The sequence below is a fragment of the Haemaphysalis longicornis genome, unplaced genomic scaffold (assembly GCF_048455015.1).
Source record: "Haemaphysalis longicornis isolate Haplotype H1 unplaced genomic scaffold, Haemaphysalis longicornis Haplotype H1 scaffold_4, whole genome shotgun sequence".
Taxonomy (NCBI): domain Eukaryota; kingdom Metazoa; phylum Arthropoda; class Arachnida; order Ixodida; family Ixodidae; genus Haemaphysalis; species Haemaphysalis longicornis.
The window spans coordinates 52,281,001-52,295,282 of NW_027526361.1; the positions used below are offsets into that span (position 1 = coordinate 52,281,001).

The following is a 14,282-nucleotide window of genomic DNA, read 5'->3' on the forward strand; positions in this document are numbered from 1 at the left end:
CTTTTTTTTTTTTCGAACAACGAAAAGTATTTATTCAACTCTACTGCAATGGCCAAGTTAGCCAAAATAGCATGAGGTGTTCAATCCTGGTTCGAACCGGAAAGCAGACAACTTCACTTAGCGCAATCTCTCGACTCATTATTCGTGCGAAACCAGGCACGAGCGCGTACTTTCTTTATCGGAGCTTCTGCACCCGTGGTTCTTGAAAGACACGCTTCGCGCAGATTTCAATTGCTTGGCGGGAGCAGTGGAACTAGTGAAAATCTATGCCACTATCAGCTGACAACTATTAGCATAGCAATCACTGCACGCGGAGTTGAGTGCATTCAACGGCGGACTGCAGCACAAAGGACCACGAGCACAATAGAATGTAACGTGTTTCGCCGTCAAAAACACACTATTCAAACGGAGTTACGCGTGCGTACTGTCGCTATACATCTACATCCGACCATGTATTCCTTTTCTTGGATCTCCTCTTTCCGATTTTTAAAAGCTGTCACCAACCCTATAGCTTGCAGACATTCCCTTCACGAACAAAGACGGCCAAAGACAGAACGGTTTGCGCGCCCCCGATAAGACAAGTGTTACCATGTCGCCGGCACAAGCGATCGGAAATAAACGCACTGATGTGATTTCTCCCAGGCTGGCATCATTTTTTCTGTGACATTACGCGGGCGGTGTGGGTAGCAACCAAACCGTTACAGTGAGCAAACTGAACCACTCGATGTCACTGTATCTCGAACTAAACTTCGACAGCTTGAAAGACACATTGCCAGGAACTCATCGAGCGATCACATCCACAGACACGTCTGTGTTTTGTGGGTGTCACTGGTGCCCTGACAAAAAGTGTGTCTTTATACGAACATCTATGATAATTTAATCAGTAAACAAATTACAAATTTGTTCCGGCTTCTAACGCTGTACTGCTTATTTGTTAGGGCATTCATCTAAGTAAGTCGTATAAATAACTGCTTCTTTGCTGCATACACAGGAACCTATCTAAACGTGTAAAATACTAAAAAAGGCTATCTCCATGGTCTGTAACAATGAGCGGCTCTATTCAACCTTGTCTATGACGAGCGATGGGGGGCGGTTACGCACGCTAAAAAGTTAGTCATTTTCATCGTGTGCCAATAACTTGCTTTTCTTTTCACCCTTAACAGCACGGCACCTTATTTAAATGCCGCACCAGCGTGCATTTTTACCGTAGCGCGGTACAACGGCTGCCGAAACTTTGGTCTTCCTTGAATCAGAGCGAGCACATGCAGGACTAAACGTGAAACTCGTTCAGAAGCGCACAGGCTTGCGCTATACCTTACAGGTAGGTGCAGAAGAACTGTGAAGCAACGGTGCCCGCGATTCGCGGATCTGAACCTACACCCTCCGTACCATCCGTCTTTGCCTACGGAGAAGCAGCCAACGTTTTCGATATTGCAAAAGTGGTGCACCACGATGTTTTTTTTTATATATATATTTCAGAAGTTTACATGGGCGCTGAAGCAGGTTCGTCACTTCGCGTTTCCGGCCGGCGCGAAAGGCTATATCGAGCGTCGCTTAGACGCCGTCCGATTAGGGCGTAACCCTTCCACATTGGCTTTTCTTTTGCCACCCTCTCGTTCGATCGCAATAGACCGCTGATCGCTAGGCCCGTTTGACACATCTAGGACGTTGCGGAGCAGGTTTCTCGATGTTAAAAGGCGGTTCTTGTAAGCGTGCATAGCGGCCAAGAAGAAGCTATAACGACGAACATGTTATACACGCGCACACGCGCACTTACACGCGCACGCAGACGCATACTTTGCTTCGTGCCCGCAAACAGTGATGGCGAAACGAGGCAAGGAACGGAAGGACAAAGAAACGAGCGGTCGGAGAAGCAACATCAAATGGGCCGCTGGAAAAGAAGAGGATATAAAGTTTCCGCGGGGGCATTCAACTTGGCGGAGGGTCCGCCGCCGAACGCGCGCCCCGAGCGTAACAAAAGGCGCGGGTTGAAAGCGGTCCGCCTGTTCCTGTTGACTGAGCCACCGAGGACTGACACTGTCGTCGGCACCACGATGGCCGGTTTTGGCACGGCGTGTGCGTGACCAGAACGCTTTGCATTCGCCCCGCTCTTCGCCTGTCAGGCGAGAAAAAACAAAAAACAACGAGGGAGCCACACAGGGGGAAAAGGGCTGCCGGTGGAAATGCCGCTGGCGGTGTAAGCGGACGCGTCAACCGGGGAAAAATTGTGAGAAAGCAAAAGAAAGAACGAAGAGAACTGGTGTATTAAAAGAATCGAGCCTGCTTTTAGTGTTTGACACGCGAACGGAAGGCCGAGGGAATATTTGAGGGACAAATGGATGTTCGCCCGCGGGACTTCCTACATGATTTGGGTAAACTTCGCGAGAGCCTGTTTCGTGTTGCAGCGCGGATTAACACTAATACTGACACAGCGCTTCCGCCGAAGCAAGTACACTCACCACGTCGTCAAGAACTCGCATATTACAATGCGTAACACGCTAGTCTGCGAAAGCAACTTCAGTTCAGCTGGTTACACGCAAAAAGTGCTCATAGAAACTCTTCAAACAAATGTTAACGACTAAAGCTGCCGGTTTATACTTCAGAAGTAGGGCTGTGAGTCTTTCCAAACCGCTTTCCGCCAAGGCACCAGAAGGCCGGAAGTAGAAAAAAGCCTTGTCGGTGTGTTGCTGTCAGCACGCCTCCAGACACGGAGTTTACACCGTGACGACAACCAAAGTTTGGGAACACCGAGTCAAACTGAAATATTCTTGCAGCTACCAACCCTGGAAACAAACAAAGTCTGCTTTGTAAGTAATTTTTCGGCAAAGATGTACAGACAAACTTCTGATACAGTAAAACGGTATGTCCGATGTAATGTCTGGCTGTCTGATGTGTGGACTTATTCATGCGTCACTATTGTCGGCTAAGAAAAGCTAATGTATGTTCAATCTAATTACACAGCAAGTCCTTGAGCGTAAGTCAAAGGAATCACCTCGAAGCTGGACCTTTGTTGTGAGTTGCCCATCTATGAAATTATACTTCGAAGCCCGGGGGCTCGCTACCCCGCAAAACTCGCGTGCGTGCAGGGAAGTGAGTGACAGTGTGGTAACGTTTCCCTGTTACTCACGAGCAACAACGTATCGCGCCGCTAGCAGCTCGCCTGGGCATGGTCGGGGCCCGCATTGTGCAACAAGCACGTCGTTACGGTAATTAATTACGCCTCCCTGGGCGTGACCGGCTCCGCAGAGCGCACGAAGGACAACGAAAGAAACACCCGTGCCAGGCGCCACTCGCTAGAGATGGAAATTAATGCAGAAATGCAAGTTCCTACATTCACGCAGTTCGCGTTCGCCGGTTCTAAGGGCGCACAGCGTTTACTTGGCAATCTTAATTACAATACGGTAGACGGTTCGTTCGTTTGGTTCCTTGTCTGAGCGTGCGTGTGTTTTCATACTCTGCTGTGTAAGTCAGAATTTGACACGTTTGTGGGTGTTTATAAGTAACAGTACTGTAATGTTCTTCGAACAAAATGCCTTCACTACGGCGTTGAGCACCTTACCGCGACTGGTGGTATACACGCGGAAAAAAAGTCTAAGGACACCTAAGCGCTTCGTACCGGTTTTGAATGCGAAAGCATCAATGTCCAGTTGAACGCCTGAGACACTCTGCTTCCGCCCTGCGCTCTTGAAGGGCTTAGACTTCTTGCCTTCTCACACGATTTACTTCGCGATACAATTCCTCCTCTACGATTTCGAATTGCTTCGACCTGTCCACGCGTTTCGCCGATGCTCGTTCCTGCCGGCCTGTATCCGGAGAGTTGATTGAGTGATTGATTGTAGGGTTGAACGGGCCGACGCAACGCAGACGATGAGGTACGCGGTAGTGGAGGGCTCCGGATTAATTTTTGACCACCTGGGGATCTTTAACGTGCACCGAAATCTCGCACACACGGGCGTTTTTGCTTTTCGCCTCTATCAGAAAAACATCCGCCGCGGCCGGGAATCTAACCTGCGTCTTCGTGCTCAGCTGCATCGGGAGAGTAGACACGATGGCGGACTTTGCCGCCTGTCTGTTCGCTCGCTTGGCTGCGTTCTTCCCCTCCCTTAATTCACCTGGAGGTTACAGGCGTGGACGGACACCTTCCACTACTGTCGAGCTTAAACGCGTGCTATGGAACGCTTCGCGCTAAGGAACGCTTCAAAATTAAAACAGCGCAACGGACAGGACGAGAAAAGCTGACAAGGACGGGCGCTGACTGACGACTAAATTTTATAGAAACAAGGAGCGAAATATAAATGAAAAAGCAAGGGCACCAGCAAAACAAGAAAACTGCAGGTGTAGCTCTTGCTTTTTCATTAATAGTTAGCTCTTCCTTTTAATAAAATTTAGTCGTCAGTCAGCGTCCATCCGTGTCAGCTTTTTCCGTCCGTCCTTTGCGCCGTTTTAATCTTGGATCCTTACCGAGTCGCCCAGCTTCGCACTCTTGTTCAACGCTTCAAAAGTACGTTGTCTAGGAGCCACTTGGCTGTTGCGGACGCCTACGCCAGGTTTTACCCTCAAAGAAAGGTTTACTGCTTTCTAAATAAAATCTAGTTCGCGAACAGTATTGAGCGGTTTAAATAAATATTTTGTAACGTAAGTGTTAAACTGCTGTCGATCACACGAAAGTATCGCGCGAAAATTTCGTTAAGGGTGAAATTATGAAAAAAAAAATACTTTTGGTTTGAAGCAAGAAGTTCCCCACGAACATCAATTACGTCCTGCTTTAAAGGGGCCATGACGACAAAATACAAGTTCAGTTGATTAAAAAGGGTGCTCTGTTCCAACAACAACGATATCAATTTTACTGCAAACTTCAACTAATTGCCGGAATATCAAAGCAAACATATTGCCACGAAGCCACAGACGACGCAGTTGTCTTCGAGGAAAACACGTTTATTGGAGCAAACTTGTGCTTCCCTAACAACTCAAAGAATACAGAGGCGGCGAAGCAGCAGTCAACAACGTGACGTACGCATGAGTCCAATACCCCGGCGTCTGCTCTGCAGGCTTTTTATCTTTCGGCGCGCGTGGTTCTCGAACCGTCGATTCACATCTAGAACATTGTAGATCCAAGAAAATTATTCTAGGCTGTTCACGTTAGATCGGAATGCTCTCCCTATCAGAACAGATAACACATGCGGCACAAAAAGAAAGAATGGAACACGCGCTTCCCTTGGCACAGAGATAACACAGACCGGCACAGCCGGGAGGTAAGAGCAAAACACAAATAAACACAACGCATGGTTCGCGGTAATATGAAGCAGTGGCGACTCCTCTGCCACTTTTTGGTGACGTCACTATGACGTCACAGAATTGTGTTCGTGCGGTCGGCGGCCGCCGTCCTAAGCCCAAGCCAAGAAACATGTCTGGGCAATTGTAGTGTGGCCTCTAGTTGCGTTTGATAGTATCCCTCTAGTGCTAACGTGGAGTTAAACACACTGATAAGTATGTTTCAGTGCTGGCTCATATTACGTCATCCATGCCCGTATTGCGTCACTGTGGCGCGAAATTTGAATTTTGTAGCGTGAGCTACACTGGCCGAGGTTCAGGAGTTTCGCGTGGCTCCTGGAGAGCCGTGCTGCGCTTGCACGAGGAGCAGTGACGTCTCACGGCACACAGCTGGCGCGCCGGAGCCGCGGCCGCCGCGACAGTATTGGATTGGATTGACTTGGATTAAATTGGATTGAATTGGATCGGAAATCGTTTTATCAGCAGTAAGCATGGTAAGCAGCTAACCCTGGGCAACCAGAAAACCTAAGAATAACCAGCTGAACCTTAGATCACGCTACGTATATCCTGGCATGGCCGAGCTAAGCCACCGCTAATTTTTCTTTGGGTATTTTCTGGGGTGTTCAGGTTGAAAAATGTCTTTCGTGGCTGGAATAAACTTGAGTGAGGTACCAAAAGGTATTTATTTGAAATAACAAAAAAGTTGTACTTTGTCACGCTTTGAATCCCACCAAGTTCTTCTGAAAGATTTCATTTATTACGGGCATCCCAGCGAAACAAAAAAGAGAAAGAAAGACCGAAGTAACCCGACAGTAGACGCAAAAAGGATCGGGACGTGTTAGTGGTCACTCTTCCAAGAAACAAAATGCTGCGTCGTAGCGGCCTCTTCTTCGCTGCTTCTGTTTGGGACAAAAGTGGCTTCGCTCCTGCATTTCACGAGGACCTCCCACGCACGCGCTATACTTGGCCGTCGGGCTGCAGTCACGCAGTATCTCTTACGTAAGCGGTTTCGCAGCCTCGGAAACGGAGAAAACCGTGTGGAAAAGAAGGCACTTCCCTAAAACGTTGGCTCTCGAAATCAATGAAAGCAACATCCTTGCTCCCTCGCTCCGCTATAACGCCTCCCCCGTCGACAGTCGCGCTAGGCCAAACAAAAGAAAGCCGGGACCTGGGCGTGACATGCATAAAAGATTGCGCGAGGCCTTACGAAGCAGAAAGCCTACATTTCCCCATTTTACCCCCTGTTTTTCTCTTTCTGCTAAGCGTGGACGGGAGCGGGAAACGCCTTTGCTGACCTGTTCGCGGGATTGGGGCTCCCTTGCACAGGGTTTCCATACGGGGTACAACGGAAGCTGAAAATGAAAAAAAAAAAATGCAGGGAAATGGAGTAAAATAAATTGAGTCACACGGACCCAGCCCCGCCAGTCAGATCGCGTATAAAGAAACCAAACTAGTATACGCACAGTTCGCGCGGATGCAAGCTATAGGGACGCAAAACGGGGGCGTGATCTTGATACCTCGTGGAAGAACTGTCGAAAAACAGACAAAGCAAAAGATAACCTGGTGGTTTCGTTGCTGGACAGTCAGTCGGACCGCCCGGGAAAGAATAAAAACAAAACAGTGGATGAAATAGCAGACCCGTAAGTTATATGGTGAAAAGAAGCGAGACGCGAGACAGCTCCTATATATATATATATATATATATATATATATATATATATATATATATATATATATATATATATATATATATATATATATATATATATATATATATATATATATATATATATATATATATATATATATATATTGGTAAGGCATTCGAGATCTAATCGAAAGGCGTGGGTTCGGTCCCCACTCTGGGCGCGTGTTTTTCTTTCTTTCTTTTTCGCTTCAATTAATATGAAAAAAAAATTATATATATAATTTCACTAACGGTAAGAAAATATAGTCGAACCATTCCCCTATGCCTTCTTTGGCGTTGTAGACTGCCCGCATATCTTCCTGTATATATATATATATATATATATATATATATATATATATATATATATATATATATATATATATATATATATATATATATATATATATATATATATATATATATATATATATATATTAGTCGCAGTTTGTTTTACCTTCGTTTCGTTCAGTAGCTTGCCACAAGGAAAGTAATTAATTGGCCCACTGCGCGCGAATCTGGTGGGATGAAGAAAGGCGGCAAGCTAAATCCGCGACTTTGCGGTGGCGTACGTGTAGTCTATAAGCATGCGCTGAGTATAATTTTCTTTTTTCGTTTTTTCTTTAATCCTTATGCTTCTCACTTTCGCGTGCAAAAGTTACAAAAAGAAGGATCTGAAAGAATTTCCTTTACCAAGAACGTCCAGGTATTAACAGCGGGAAGACGTCCATTAATTCGGTGCATGTATTCCCCGAAGCACACAAACTTTAAAATTTTTACGAAAAGTAAGATCATCTCTGACTAGGCCGGCCACGCGTCTACTGAGACCACCACACTGCGCCAACGCGACCCGTTACAAAGGTCGGAGCTGAGGTGGAAAATAGAGACTCAGGTAGGAATAGACAATTAGACCATACATTTCTTCGCGGTCTCAGAGCTGCGACAGTATTGAACCACAAATACGAACGAAAAGAAAAAAGCGGGAAACAGTGCTAGATGCAGGTGCAATAATTAGGCAAACAAGCGCAGTTAGTTTGATCAGTGCTTTTAGAAAGACGTCCGCTTTACTTTCCTGAGCAGCCAGATCGGCGTCTCATCTGGGTTACCTTGCACGGTGCGCCTCGCAGCCGATCCGTATAGTTTCCTCTGCCTGACTGTACAAGGAACACAGGACGGTTGCCTACATTCTACTGTTTATAAAGAAGTTTCCCGATCAGTCGGACGAGAGGTATTAGCTCGCCTTTCTAATGAACGGGCCAACCGGAGCCGCTTTTAGGTCCAGCACATGCGCGTAAGACCAGAGGCGGATTTCGGTATGACACAAAACATCCTCTTTTCCTATTAACCTTCCAGTTTAATTTTAGTCATCTTTTTTTTTTCGGGAGGGAGGGGGGGGGGGGGGGGACTGCCCTCAGATTGTTTCTTTTTCAGTTCCTCGTGTATTTGACATGCGCCCGCAGTTGTGGTTATCTAGTTATAGCCAACGCGACGCGACTTAACTTGACCGGCGTCTCGAGCGACGGCACGACGGCTGCAAGCGACGGGGTCACCCGCTACAGACTATGTACGGGTGGCCCGTAAATTTGACCGGCTCGCGCGTTGGAGTGACGCGAAAAATAGAAACATGGACGCGCGGGACATCGCCGGCGGCCACGAAGGGAACCCCTGCCTCTCGCCCAGTCCTTCCTGTCTCGATGTACGTACTTCCCCTCCGGGCCCAGTTGCGTCTGCGTCGTACAAGGCGTGCTCCACGGTAAAATTGTGTCTAACGAATGCAGTACACCGTCGTTATAACGAAATCGCCTTATTGGAAATCTTTCCTGTCCCCACTGCAATGTATTTAGAACAAAGTGTCACCATTTTTAATACCAATTCTCTCTTATAACCAAGTCAGAACATCGCGTGCTCCTTGACATCGCCTATACAGTAAACCCCGTTACAGCAAAATCGCTTTCATCTAAATCTTGCTTTAATCGGAATGCTTCACTGTCTCCACGGCACCATCTGCTTTTAACGAATTTTCGCTTATAACGAAATTAGTTACCAATTGCGAGGACTTTGTTCGGGATCAAAGTGGAGCCCTCGCCGCAGTGTCTTATGAAGAATTCCACTGATCGCCTTGGAGCTGGCTCTCGTACTTCAAAAAAGACAACCGTATGTACCGTATGTACGGATTTTCTTTTTAGAAACAAGAAAGCCCGTTCCAAAGCGATCATTTTAATTCTCCATTAGTGCACTTTAATTCTCCATTAGTGCACGACGTTCAACCGTGAACACAAAGTCGCGGGTTCTACTTCCGGTCACTCACGATCGAAGCGAAATCGGGCGCATAACGTTAGGTATTACCGAAAATCTCAAGTGGACTCGATCAATCCTGGCTCGCGTACTAAAGATGTTCTCTAAGGATGTTATCATAAGCTTCTTCCGTAAAAACCTCCGCGCGTGTGTTAGTAGCAGAGAACACTGTACTTGACAAAGCACAGTGCGAAGATACCTCACGTGTTGACGCTAGATTACATCCTTCAATTCATTAAACGGGACAGATCTGACAGTCCGTTCACTACGAGTCTATACGCTTTCTTTCTTGTTTTCAGGTATCGGACAACAAAGCAATAAAATTAAGAAGCCTCCAATGGCCAGTGGTCACACTCCGCGCCTCCATATGCGTACAAACAGACCCACACCTGAGTAAAGCCTTGCGCAGAATGCCAGGTGTTAACTTCACGGAAGTTGAGTCTTAATTAAGCGTAACTACAGCGCTAAATGTGTGAACCGTTACGGGTCGATGAACAGTAATAAGGACGAAATTGTGCCGGTGTTCCTGCGGAGTAGGTGCCAGTGTGTAAAGCCGCGTTCGCACTCTGTTCGTTCAGAATCAGGGCAAAGACGGTAGAGGACTCAGACAAGGAAAATGCAAAGTTCACTCGTGCATGCTCTACGGTGATTTCTCATAGGCTTCATGATGAAACGTTAGTTCACAGCAGCACAAAACGTGCTTCCCTCTAGTAACAAACAAAGACCGTTAAGAAAAAATAGAAAGGAGAACGTTCATAGCAGAAGGAAAGGGTTTGGGGACTTGCACTACTGCACCGCGCCTCACCTAGCATGAAATCACGCCAGTAGAAACTGGGAGACTAACCGCGCTCTGCGCAGGCGCTGAAAAAACTGCAGCGCGATACGGCGAGCGAATCGAGGCGCGCTCCGTAACGCGGGAGCTCTCCGACGGGCCGCAAACAACGCTACCGCCGACCTAGCGCCGTTAGCGCGAACCGCGGTGTGGTTGTGCGCCGTGCTCGCATGCAAACCTGTCCGCACGTAACCCAAAACGCGAGAAGGCGCGGCCCATTCGTCGCATGGATTGTGGCGGCGCTAAACGTCTCGGAAAGGGCTGGCCGTAAAATATAAATTGCGATCGCGTAATTGAGCCTTTCCGCCTAACTGCCGGCCGGTTTTAGCAACATTGTAATAGCGAGCGCAGCACGAGGGCGGTTAATGGGCCACGGAGAACGTCCAGCGTCCCGCGCCGTTTCCCAGCGCGGCTTAGCGCTGGGGAGGCGCCCGCCGGCCTTTCGTTCGCTCCCTCCGAAAAGGAGGCTAACGCCACCCCGGTGGAAAACAGCGGACGGCTCTACCCAGCTCAACGCGGCTTCTCCGTTGGAGAAGCCGGTCTGTCTTCGGCGACAGTAGCGTCTCTCTTCCTGTTGGTGCAAACATCGCTCAACGTTCCAGCATTTTTAAACGCCATTCTAAGCTTGCGAGTGTTGACGCGCGACACTTGAGAAACGAATAGGCGTCGTTTCCAAAAGTGCGTGTCAGAAGCTATATTCGTCACCGCTCAACGCACCGCGCTTCTCTTGAGCGTAACCTTTTATATAAAGGACTTACTGGTACACGCTGCTTTCGGATGTACTTCACTCACTCGCGAACAAGGCGCCAACGAAGGGTTAAATAGCAGGGAGGGGGTAACAGAGGCCGAGTGCTGACATTACTCGTTTCAGAAGACAACGCCGGTGCAAATGCCAGATTTGCGGAAGTGTAAATACCTTTCAAACGCATCCCAATGCCCCGTGTTTGGAGACACCGTAAACAAAAACCTTGCGCTAACGTAAACGCCAACACCCGGGTAGAGGGGTTTCTCATCGTGCAGAATGCGCGCTGAAGGCAACTCTCTAAAAAAGGAAGCGATAAGCTACGGGGAAGAAGTGAGGCCGCGAGACGGACGAGAAGGAAGCGAGCTGAGATGCCGGGTCCGTGATGGATGGGACATATTACGAAGCGGCGAGCAGCTAGCGTCGTCCTAGCGTGGTGAGCGTTTCTACCACCGGGGAACGAGAAAGTGAGCGAAAAAGGGAACGCCCCGAAGGACCCTTTTGAGTTGTCAGCAAGACGTCAAGAGCAAGGCTTTTTAGCGTCGGGAACCCAAATGTTTATCTTGCGACAACCAAGCATGGAAGCGAAAAGAAACTGTGGAGACTCGACGCGGTGGCGCAGCGGCCGAGGGGTGCTTGTGCGACACTATATGTCGCGGGTTCGAATCTTGGCCACCATTTACGATTAATAATATAAACACAACGACCATCCCTACTAAATGTCTGTGAAAGTTAGATATCCAAATTCCTCTTAATTCGTATAGCCATCGACTACGGCATCGACTAACTAGAAGGGCGGGCCTATCTATGGCCCATTAAAACAAATTTTAACTTAAACATTTTTGCCGGATTTTGAGGTATTACGCCCCATAGCTACATCCGGGCTATGAGGCGCGCCGTAGTGTAGAACTACGCATGAACTTAGGCCAGATTGAAATCTTTAACGCGCGCCGAAACGTGCGTTTTCGTTTTTTACCCCCCACTAGGAAAAAAAAAAAATTTCGCGTTAGCACACCACTCGCACTAACTGCCAGTGTTAGCGAAGCCCCGCAAGCCACAATGACCTACCTAGAGCGGCTTTAAATGGACAAAAGAACATAAGGGCAGAGTAAAGCCGTTAATAGCGCGGCGGCGAATTCGTTCTTTGATTGATTGATTGATTGATTGATTGATTGATTGATTGATTGATTGATTGATTGATTGATTGATTGATTGATTGATTGTAGGGTTTAACGCGCCGACGCAACACAGGCGATGAAACGTGCCGTAGTGGAGGGCTCCGGATTAATTTTGATCACCTGGGGATCTGCAACGTGCCCCGAAAACTCGCACACACGGGCGCTTTCGCTTTTCGTCTCCATCAGAAAAGCGGCCGCCTCGGCCAGGAATTGGGTGAATTCCTTCTTCACCGTTATACAGCACCCTGTTATTACTTTTAACCGCAGCAAAAGTCTATTAGGAAGTGACGAAGTTTAGCGCCCCCAGAAACGGCCGAAAATTGGACTTTTCAACTTATACCCAGGCCGCGCAGTAATATTAAAAGCATCTCAAAGAAAGCTAACTGCACGCCGAAATTCAATACTTTCATATAAAGAAAAAAAGTGAGAAGAGATCTTTCCGAGATGTTGCTCAGGAGATGCGAAACAGAGTTAATCAATCGCGAGAGGATTCATAAGGACACCACCCGTGATAAACCGTTAGTTTTGTTTGACTAAACAATTCTGTATGATATGACTGGTGTGAGTTTATTTTCACCAGCTTCAACCCCCTTCGACGCACCCTTTGTCGAAGCGAATGAAGACAGGTAGGCAAGTAGAATACAGTCAAGCGGGGAGCACCGTGCCAAACGGTGAGATATAGACACTAGAAGCCGCGGCGTGGGCCACGTCGTTTCTTTCGCCGCGACTCCATAACCGACAGCCGAATCTATGCAGACGCTCGTGTTCAGATTTTCTCTCCGATACCGCGCAACTGGAACGCAAAAGAACGCACACAGTGGCATCGGAGTGTGAGAAACCACAACATTCTCGGGCAACTATATGAAGCGTGTTTTGAAAAAAGGATACGTTTTAAGGTTTCTACGATTAAACTGACGCTGTTCTCTTCAATGTGCCGTGCGCGGATCAATGTGTTTTTGTTCCTTGTTTGACGCCCCTAAAGCGACGACGAATGATAAATGTTAGCTGTTAATCGAATGATGGAGTAGAATCCACCGGCAGCCCCTGCGCTGCGCGCTTCCAGGGAGGGGGGCTCAAGCGACCATTTTGGGAGCCATTACGTTTTCCACGCGGACATTGAGAGATAAGCCAGGCAATTCTCGCCGCCGACGATAAATCTCCGTTGCTGGCAGCCAAGAATAATGGAAGCTATACGATGGCCGTGTCCCAACAGGCTGTCCCTAATTTGCCTGGAAGTATTCTCGAAAGTTTAAACGCTGCCTGAGCCCTTTATGTAACTTCTATGTACCCGCTTTTTATGTAGCTTCTTAACCGGGATGAACGGGCGACAGAAATTACGCAGGCGTGAAGCCTTTTACGAAAGGCGCGGGAAATAAAGTGTTTGAAAGAAGGCACGATATTTCCCGCTGTTTCAGATAGGCCCGGTAAGGTCCACAGCATTGCGCACGGCGTCGTGGGATCGGTTCCCGCGGTCATGCGAGCTATTTTCTCGACCTAAACTATCAGTTAGGCATTTTACGCATCGAAGCTACGTCTTGGCTACGACGTGCCGAGTGGTGAAGGGTTACTGGTTAATTTAGACCACCCGGAGATCCTTAACATACGCCGAAATCTCAACACATGGGGGCTTGTTTCCAGTCTCCCCCAAAAGGACGGCCAGCCAGGAATCAAATTCATGAGTTGGTGCTGCTCACCAGTGTGACGCTTGGGTCACTGAACCGTCACGGTTGGCGCGGGTGGCTTTAAGATACGGCAGAGATACGTTGAAAGAACAGAGAGTTCGTGCTACATCACGTCAAAGAAACGGTAGCAGCAGATGCGGCGATATTCAGGTAGCCCTGATTATTGCGTTCTCACTATCTTACACAGTACTATTATAATATACATAGGTTGCATGTGACGTCACCAGAACCCTTTGTGAAGTACTGCACTCAGCGTTCCCAGCGCTGCGCGAGACGACTGTGAACCAACACGGCGGCTACAGTGACGTCAGTGCAAGCTGTGTGTACTAAACTGTAACATCGCACACAATGAGAGGCAAGTTACGTTGTGACGACTGCCCCTCATTTCTGCATATTTACCCACCGATATTTTTGGTTTAACAGCCACGACTCCTCGGTGGCGATAGAAGCTTGCGTCTATTGCGATCATACAATGCAGTGGGTTTCGACCGTTCGCCTTCTGGACTCGAATCCGCAGCTGGAAGCCCCCGGAAGCTCCTTTAACGAGTATGCTTTTTTCGGCGCACTCCTGCCGTTTTTCTTTCCTGCTGTAGCC

The 14,282-nt window shown here is 48.0% G+C and overlaps 1 protein-coding gene and 1 long non-coding RNA gene across 3 annotated transcripts in view; one reads left to right on the forward strand and one right to left on the reverse strand.

The window, feature by feature from the left end:
* LOC144178692 (uncharacterized) overlaps window positions 1–14,282 on the forward strand; it is a 166,454-nt gene that overhangs the window by 137,210 nt on the left and 14,962 nt on the right. The gene's annotated exons all lie outside the window — the stretch shown is intronic.
* LOC144178691 (uncharacterized) overlaps window positions 1–14,282 on the reverse strand; it is a 266,572-nt gene that overhangs the window by 6,528 nt on the left and 245,762 nt on the right. The gene's annotated exons all lie outside the window — the stretch shown is intronic.